The 9,316-nt window shown below is 38.3% G+C and overlaps 1 pseudogene; it reads left to right on the plus strand.

Annotated features, from left to right (window-relative positions):
• LOC107631066 lies at nucleotides 717-5,206 on the plus strand (annotated as a pseudogene).

Raw genomic sequence — 9,316 nt, forward strand, 5'->3', positions numbered from 1 at the left:
AGCGATCTTCTCAACGGCACTCTCCAGTGACTGCTCCAACGACTGCTCCGATGACGATCTTCTTAGCGGCGTTCTCCGACGATCTTCAGCGGCGTTCTCCAAAACGAAGGTATGACATCTTGCATTTTTCAACGATCTCGACGATCTTCCGGTGACATCTCCTCCAGCGACAGCTTCTCCAGCGGCGATCTCTTTCTGCATTCGCCTCCTGTGACGATATCCTCTAATGACGATCTTCTCCGCGACATCTCCTCCTGACGATCTTCTCCGGCAACACCTCCTCCAGCGGCAATCTCCTTCGACGACATCTCCAGTCGCGATCTTTTCCGGTGATTCCTCCTCCAGCTTCCTCCTTGCCATCTTCTGTGTCTTCTCCGCCAAAATCCTCAGTGCCTCCCTTTAGTTCTAGATCGGCAGGTCAATTTTCTATCTTTCTACATTCTAGGGTTCAAAAGTGCGATTCTCTGCTCTTTGATACTGTGATGAGTCTCTTCTTGAATACGAATATAGTTAAATTGAACAAGAAGTACATTATTTAGATTTTCTTTATTTAACTCGTTGCTGTGTGAATGAATACTTATTATGTTTGATAAATGTGATGTAAATTTTGATAATGACAGTGATTGATGATGGAAACCAAGTGCAGGAGAATAGCTTCATATATGTGAGTACTATTTCTTCTTTTTCCAGCTTCAGTTTATAAATTATAGCTTAAATCTTTCAAATCGGTGCATGCTTGAGGCTGATGGTGATGTGTCTTTGGCTTGATTTTTTTAAAGTGAGGTTCAGTGTGATTTGCGTGTCTGTTTCTTTTTTTAGGTGTTAAAGTTAGGAAGCAAGTTGTGTTAGATGGTCCGGTTAGCTGTGGAAAGAGCATTACACTTACAATACACTGCAAAATGAGAGGTTTGTTTAGTCTAGTACCAGAACATTTGAGGCCACTTAATGCATAATTTTTTTATCACAAGAAAGAAAATAATAGTCAATTTTGAATTCTGTTCAATGATTGAGAGATTTTCATGCAGATTTGAGTTTCATGACTGATGGTAACACGGAATATTGCCTGTAGGATCCAGTCAAGTCTTCATTTTGTGAAGCAGATGAAAATGTTAGATTCTATATTGGAACTCCAAGAGGTGTGTTTCTTGACTTGGAACTTACATATGAAAGATAAAAAAGAATACAACTTTAGATTCTATATTGGCTTTCAATTCATCATGCTCATAAATTTTCACTTGTGTGTGTCATCATGCCTCCTCTGGTTTTCTTTTTTTGCTTCCAACAATGCTGAAAAAGACAAAAAGAGACTCCATCAACAAGTGTGTATTTATAGTTTCATGAATTGATGATCAGTGACTTTATTTATGTATACAAAAATAGATCCTATAACTAGATCTAATAATAATTATTAAGAATAAACTATTTTATAAGATTTCAATTTTATTTTAATTATTAGAATATTGAGTGTGACTGATTTTATGTATAAAAAATGGATCCCCTATATATACCTAGATCAAATAAACTATTTTAGAAGATTACAAATTTTATTTTAATTATTAGAATATTGAGAGTAATAATAAGTAATTCAATTCTAAAAACCAAATTAAAAATCTAGCTAGAGGTTATCCCATATTTTTTTTCAATTTGGTGCATTATTAAGATTCTTAGCTCTTTTTTTCATGTATATATAATTGAAAAGTTTTAGTATTTTGAATTTTTCTCACAACATTGTGATACAATCTTCATGCATGTTTATTTGGCTGATTCTGTTCATTATTGTATTGTATCTTGTAGAATAGCATCTTTCAGAGACAAGTCAATCAACAAATGGCAGAGGATGACACAAGTGACAACTGGTGCTGCTGCCATTAAAGGCAAATTGCATGCGTTTAATCAGGTTAGGTTCTGAAAGTGGACTGAGGATTTTGATAAAATAGATTCATAATAAAATAGAATTGTTTAATTACAACATAAGTTTGCACTTTGATTTACATTTATGTTTGATTGTAGTTGGGTACATACTTTGGTTCTTTCAAATTCTTGATCTATTGCTCAACTTTGTTCTTCTTTCATTTTATTTATTTATTTTTTGGTTTCCATTCTGCAGAGCATGATAGAATCGAAGCCAACGAAGCATTGAATTCTAAGGTTAGCAACGTTATTGTAAATCTCTGAGTTCCATTTGAGTTATTGGGCAGATTTTGAGTTATCACTATAAGAAAGTGTTTGATGATAGCATTACCGAGTGGGATAATGAAGAGATATTTTAGTGTATGGTTTGTTTGGAAGACATTAAACTTGTTACGGCATCAAGAAGGAATTGGCTTTTAATGTTGTTATTGTTTAATAATTTTCTTCTACTCCTTTGATAGCTGATTATTGGGTGTTAGTTAATGCTAGTAATATATACCCTTTGATAAAACTGTTGAGTGATTATATTGATTTTAATGAATGTGTTGGTGATAATTTTTCATGTGAAATAAGCTTTAGATCTTCTTCAACGCTTGTTGCTAGCTACTTTACTTTGAAAGTTTCAAGTTTTAATATTTTCAAGTTTGAAACTAATCTTGACATTTGCACACAGGTCTCATCTGCTTCTCTAATATATCCTATTTACTCTTCCTAGGTTGGGCCTTTGACATTCTCGGTTGGGGATTCTCCGATCTAGGTTTGTTTTTGTTACTTACACTTCCTATTTTATGTTTGTTCCTCTCCCTGATTTTTCATTTTAATGATTCTCAATTTATCTTCTTTTTTTCAGCAGAAAAACTTACTTCATGTGATGTGGTATCAAAGCACGAACACTTCTATCAGGTGCTTAATAAACTATGTAAATTTGAGTAAGACAGTTATTCTATAGGGTCTGACTTGTTCCTCAACCTATATTCTAAAGGAATGTTCGTATTATAAATTACCCATTGGTGGAGACTAAGTTTTATGTTTCCCTAACTTTGTTTGATTCAACTTGATGCAAATTTGATCTTTATCTTTTCTATATCTGTTGTATCAATCTATTAAATAATACCAAATAAAAGCCTTTTCATTTTGTTTGGAGATCCTCTTGATTGAATGTTTCTTATGTGTTTGGTATATGAAAAGTATCATATTATATTTCTTGTCACTAGAAAGGCTTTTATTAGTCTTTGGTGAGGGGATTAATCCTTATCACTAGAAAGCTATGCCTCTTCAACTGCAATGTAAATATAAATTATAGGGAGAATTTTTCTTTGATTCATTGTTACATGTCACATATGTTCCTATTGGTTCTGTTCTAATCTCTTTTAGCCAAGCCAATTAGATGAAGTTTGAGGCTTTTAAAGTGGCACTATAATCTTCTTGTTTTGGTAGGGGAAGGAAAATAAGCACAATAACGTAATTTCCATTATTCATTTTTTTCCAATCATTTACTCTTTCTCACGTTCTGTTCTCCCTCCATTTACCATTGAATGAAAAATTGCAGGTTGTTAAAAATGTTGCTTCTCAATCATTGGAAGTGAAGAAGCACATGTACTATTGACCCTATTGATCAATAGTCCTATTGACCCTAGAAAAATGTCCTATTGACCCTCAAGTAATTATACCCCAGTTCATGAGATGTAGTATTATAGAATGTTAAATTTTGTTAGATAATGAATTGTTGTTATGAGGCCATCATTCTCTTGCTTTTTCTGTTTCATTCTTTAGGCATCCAAATGAAGAATAGCTATCAATTAATTGTTTCCAGAAGGACCTGGGGGACACAAATCCATTGGTCCGGGCATGGGCACTTCGTGCCATGGCAGGAATTCAAATCAAGTGGTCAAAATGATCTTGGACAAGTGGCTAATGACATGAAGTATAAAGCTAAAGATGCTGCCTCGAGGGCTACAGAGTCATTCAAATCTACGGCATCCGGTATTTGCTCGATCTTTGCACTTTCTATTTATGATTCTATTGTGAATTCAACTTTGATGCAATCATCATATTGTGTTACATAGTATACAGTATATATGGTTAAGTCTCTCACACTTAATCCTAGAATGGCCTTTGTCTTGTTTATTTAGGAGCTTCAGAGTATGCATCTCAAAGGGTAGCAGATGCTAGGGAAGCAGTTTCAGGAGCCATGGGGTATGGAAGGGAAAATGCTGGCCAGGCTTATGACGGAGATGGCAAGATCATCAGAATGCCAACAGATAGAGAAACTGATGCAAAAATCATGATGCAATAAGCCATGGGTAATGCTAGAGAAAGAATGGCAGATACCTATGAGAATACTAAGCAGACGATGTCCTCCGCGTCGGACAAGGCTTCAACCATGGCACAAAATGCTAAAGATAACATGGCCGAGTCCATGAGTTACGGAAGAGATAGAGCAGCCAATGCTTATGAGGAGGGTAAGCAGAAAATAAACATGGCTTCAGATATGATGTCAGAAAAATTGTATGATGCCAAGGACTCGATGGGTGGGGCGATGGAATATGCCAAGGACAAAGCAAACAATGCTTATGATGGAACCAGAGAGAGAATGAAGATGGCTTCACAGAGAACCTATGATGTAAAGAATAAAGTAAAAGGAGCAATGGAGTATGGAAGAGATAACGCAGGTGATGCCTATTATGGAGCCAAGGAGCAAATGAACGTGGTTGGAGATAGGGCCTATGATGCTTGAGACAAGATGGGTGGGGCAATGGAATATGGAAGACAAAAAATGGCAGAAACTTTTGACCAAGCTAAGTAAGAAGTTGATCAGGCATACCAGTCAGCAAAGGATACCATGTCCAGGGAGGCCAAGGATCGTTACGAAGCTGCCAAGGAGAAAGTTTCAGATGCCATAGCGAATCTTGGAGCTTCCATGAGGAACACCCAATATCTATGAGGGTATGTTAAGTTCCCTACATACAAATATAAGAATGTGTCTTTCAGTTAGTCTTTTGTCTTTTTCTGCAAAGCTATCGAGTACTATTTTCTTCTTGTAATGTGTTTGTTTTGTTAAGAGATGCAAAAGCACTTGTTAAACTCTTTCCTTATGAAAATGGGAACACAAGTCATGTGTTCTTGTCCTTAATGGTAGGAGATGTATTAGTGTAGATTCACACGGGTTTTGCACTTTGCAGCCCACTATAGGTTATGTATCTAGACTGAGATAATATTGTGCAGTTAGTGTATCCTGACTTTGATTATGTTGTTGGGCCCCTTTATTAACATGCGTGATTTGTCATATTTGTTATAATGAAAGCATAATCATCATATGAATGATGCATGGTGTTATTAGAGGCAATCCCATCTACCAACACTACCAAAGGAAATTTAATTTCTTGCCCGTGCAGGCCAAAAATTTATTTGTTTAATACGGTAAAAACGACGGTTAAAACTACATTTTTAAACGATAAAAAATGTCACTTTCATCCGGTAAAAATGGCGGCTTGTAACTGCCATTTTAAACAACATGAAACGTCTTTTAAACACGGTAAAAATGGCGGTTTTAAACGCCGTTTTAACCAATAAAAATGCCACTGTCAGGGTAAAAATGGCGGTTCAAAATGCCATTTTAACCAACTAAAAATGCCATTTTAATCCAGTAAAAATGGCGGTTTCAAAGCCATTTTAACCAACAAAACACTACTCTGTTAGGGTAAAAACGGCGGTTCATAAACGCCATTTTAACCAACCAAAAATGCCATTTTACCCTGGAAATAACGACGGTTTGAACCGCCGTTTTAACCAACCAAAAAAACCGCCGTTTTATTTGGAAATAATGGCGGTTCGAACCACCGTTTTAACCTATCCAAAAACCGCCGTTTTAACCCAGGAAATTGTGGCGGTTTTCTGAAAACCGCCGTAATAACCAGAATGGCGCCCAGAATTACGTCACTTCCTAAAACCGCCGTTCTTGGTAATAATGGCGGTTCAAACCGCCGTAAATACCCAAAAACACCGCCGTTTTAACCAGAATTTTTTGTAGTGCCCTCTCTCTATCTGTGTTCGAATTTTTCTTCTTCTTCTTTTTCTACTAACAATAAGGAACCTCTTTACTGTGACATAAAGGATTCCTCTTCTTTTCTTTTTCTCTTCTCTTTCTTATGAGCAGGGACAGAGAAAAAGGCATTCTTGTTGAAGCTGATCCAGAACCTGAAAGGACTCTGAAAAGAAAACTAAGAGAAGCTAAATTACAACAATCCAGAGACAACCTTATTGAAAATTTCGAACAAGTAAAGGAGATGGTAGCCGAAAATAATAATAATGCAAGGAGGATGCTTGGTGACTTTACTGCACCTAATTCCAATTTACATGGAAGAAGCATCTCCATTCCTGCCATTGGAGCAAACAACTTTGAGCTGAAACCTCAATTAGTTTCTCTGATGCAGCAGAACTGCAAGTTTCATGGACTTCCATCTGAAGATCCTTTTCAGTTCTTAACTGAATTCTTGCAGATATGTGATACTGTTAAGACTAATGGAGTAGATCCTAAAGTCTAAAGGCTCATGCTTTTCCCTTTTGCTGTAAGAGACAGAGCTAGAATATGGTTGGACTCTCAACCCAAAGACAGCCTGAACTCTTGGGATAAGCTGGTCACGACTTTCTTAGCCAAGTTCTTTCCTCCTCAAAAGCTGAGCAAGCTTAGAGTGGATGTTCAAACCTTCAAACAGAAAGAAGGTGAATCCCTCTATGAAGCTTGGGAAATATACAAGCAGCTGACCAAAAAGTGTCCTTCTGACATGCTTTCAGAGTGGACCATCCTGGATATATTCTATGATGGTTTATCTGAGCTATCAAAGATGTCATTGGATACCTCTGCAGGTGGATCCATTCACCTAAAGAAAACGCCTGCAGAAGCTCAAGAACTCATTGACATGGTTGCTAACAACCAGTTCATGTACACTTCTGAGAGGAATCCTATGAGTAATGGGACGCCTATGAAGAAGGGAGTTCTTGAAGTTGATACTCTGAATGCCATATTGGCTCAGAACAAAATATTGACTCAGCAAGTCAATATGATTTCTCAGAGTCTGAATGGAATTCAAGCTGCATCCAACAGTGCTCAAGAGGCTTCTTATGTAGAAGAAGCTTATGATCCTGAGAACCCTGCAATAGCAGAGGTGAATTACTTAGGTGAACCTTATGGAAAAACCTATAACTCATCATGGAGAAATCATCCAAATTTCTCATGGAAGGATCAAAGGCCTCAACAAGGCTTTAATAATGGTGGAAGAAATAGGTTTAGCAATAGCAAGCCTTTTCCATCATCCATTCAGCAACAGACAGAGAACTCTGAACAAAATACTTTTAATTTAGCAAACTTAGTCTCTGATCTATCCAAGGTCACTGCAAGTTTCATGAATGAAACAAGGTCTTCCATTAGAAATTTGGAAGTACAAGTGGGCCAGCTGAGTAAAAGGATCACTGAAATCCCTTCTAGTACTCTCCCAAGCAATACAAAAGAGAATCCAAAAGGAGAGTGCAAGGCCATTGACATAACCAAAATGGCCGAACCCAATGAGGGAGAGGAGGACGTGAATCCGATACTGGAAAGGAAGAGGATGAATCCATCATCCTAGGAAGACCTTTCCTCGCCACATCAAGAGCTGTGATTGATGTGGACAGAGGAGAATTAATCCTTCAATTGAATGAGGACAACCTTGTGTTTACAACTCAAGGATCTCTCTCTGCATCCATGGAGAGGAAGCATAAAAAGCTTCTCTCAACGTAGAGTCAAACAAAGCCCCCACAGTCAAACTCTAAGTTTGGTGTTGAACTCCCATATCCAAACTCTAAGTTTGGTGTTGGAGAGTCTCAACAATGCTCTGAACATCTGTGAGGCTCCATGAGAGCCCACTGTCAAGCTATTGACATTAAAGAAGCGCTTGTTGGGAGGCAACCCAATTTTTATTTATCTAACTATATTTTTCTTAGTTATATGTCTTTATAGGTTCATGATCATGTGGAGTCACAAAATAAACAAAAAAATCAAAAACAGAATAAAAAACAGCAGAAGAAAAATCACACCCTAGAGGAGCATCTGTCTGGCGTTCAACGCCAGAACAGAGCATGGTTCTGGTGCTGAACGCCCAAAATGGGCAGTGTCTGGGCGCTGAACGCCCAGAACAGGCATGGTTCTGGCGTTCAACGCCAGAAATGGCCAACAAATGGGCGTTGAACGCCAAAATGGGCACCAACCTGGCGCTGAACGCCCAGAGTTGTGTGCAAGGGCATTTTGCATGCCTAAATTGGTGCAGGGATGTCCTCCCTCCCCTATATATAGCCCTCCATTCTTCCTCATTTTCACACAACACAACCCTCTCCTTTCTACTTGGCCGAAACACACTTCACCCCTCTTCTCCATATTTTCTTCTTCTTCTTCCTCTATTCTTTCTTTTCTTGCTTGAGGGCGAGCAATATTCTAAGTTTGGTGTGGTAAAAGCATAAGCTTTTTGTTTTTCCATTACCATTGATGGCACCTAAGACCGGAGAATCCTCTAGAATTTGGAAGGAGCTCAATGGAAGATTGACTCCAAAGGCAAGCCGGTTCAACTAAGAAGATTGGACCTCAAGCCTGTGGCTAGAGGATGGTTGGAGTTCATTCAATGCTCAATCATTCCCACTAGCAACCGATCTGAAGTTACCGTGGATCGGGCCATCATGATTCATAGCATCATGATTGGAGAGGAAATAGAAGTTCATGAAATCATCTCTAATGAACTCTACAAAATAGCCGAAAAGTCATCCCCCATGGCAAAGCTAGCTTTTCCTCATCTTATCTGCCATCTATGTTACTCAGCTGAAGCTTTCATAGAAGGAGACACTCCTATTAAGGAAGAGAAGCCCATCACTAAGAAAAAGATGGAGCAAGCAAGAGAGCCCATTCATGGAGCTCAAGAGGCGCAGGAAGCTCATCACCATGAGATCCCGGAGATGCCTCAAATGCATTTTCCTCCACAAAACTATTGGGAGCAAATCAACACCTTCCTAGGAGAATTAAGTGCCAACATGGGACAATTAAGGGTGGAACATCAAGAGCACTCCATCATAATTGCATTGGAAAGTAGACATCCACGACTTTCCAGCAATATATAATAGTCTATACTTTGGCCAAGAATAGATGACGCAAACTGGCGTTCAACGCCAGCTCTCTGCCCAATTCTGGTGTCCAGCGCCAGAAAAGGATCAAAAACCAGAGTTGAACGCCAGAAATGGATCAAAACCTGGCGTTCAACTCCACAAATGGCCTCTGCACATGAAAAGTTAAAGCTCAGCCCAAGCACACACTAAGTGGGCCCCGGAAGTGGATTTATGCATCAATTACTTACTTCTGTAAACCCTAGTAGCTAGTTTATTATAA

This window comes from Arachis ipaensis, chromosome B01 (genome assembly GCF_000816755.2).
Source record: "Arachis ipaensis cultivar K30076 chromosome B01, Araip1.1, whole genome shotgun sequence".
Lineage (NCBI taxonomy): Eukaryota > Viridiplantae > Streptophyta > Magnoliopsida > Fabales > Fabaceae > Arachis > Arachis ipaensis.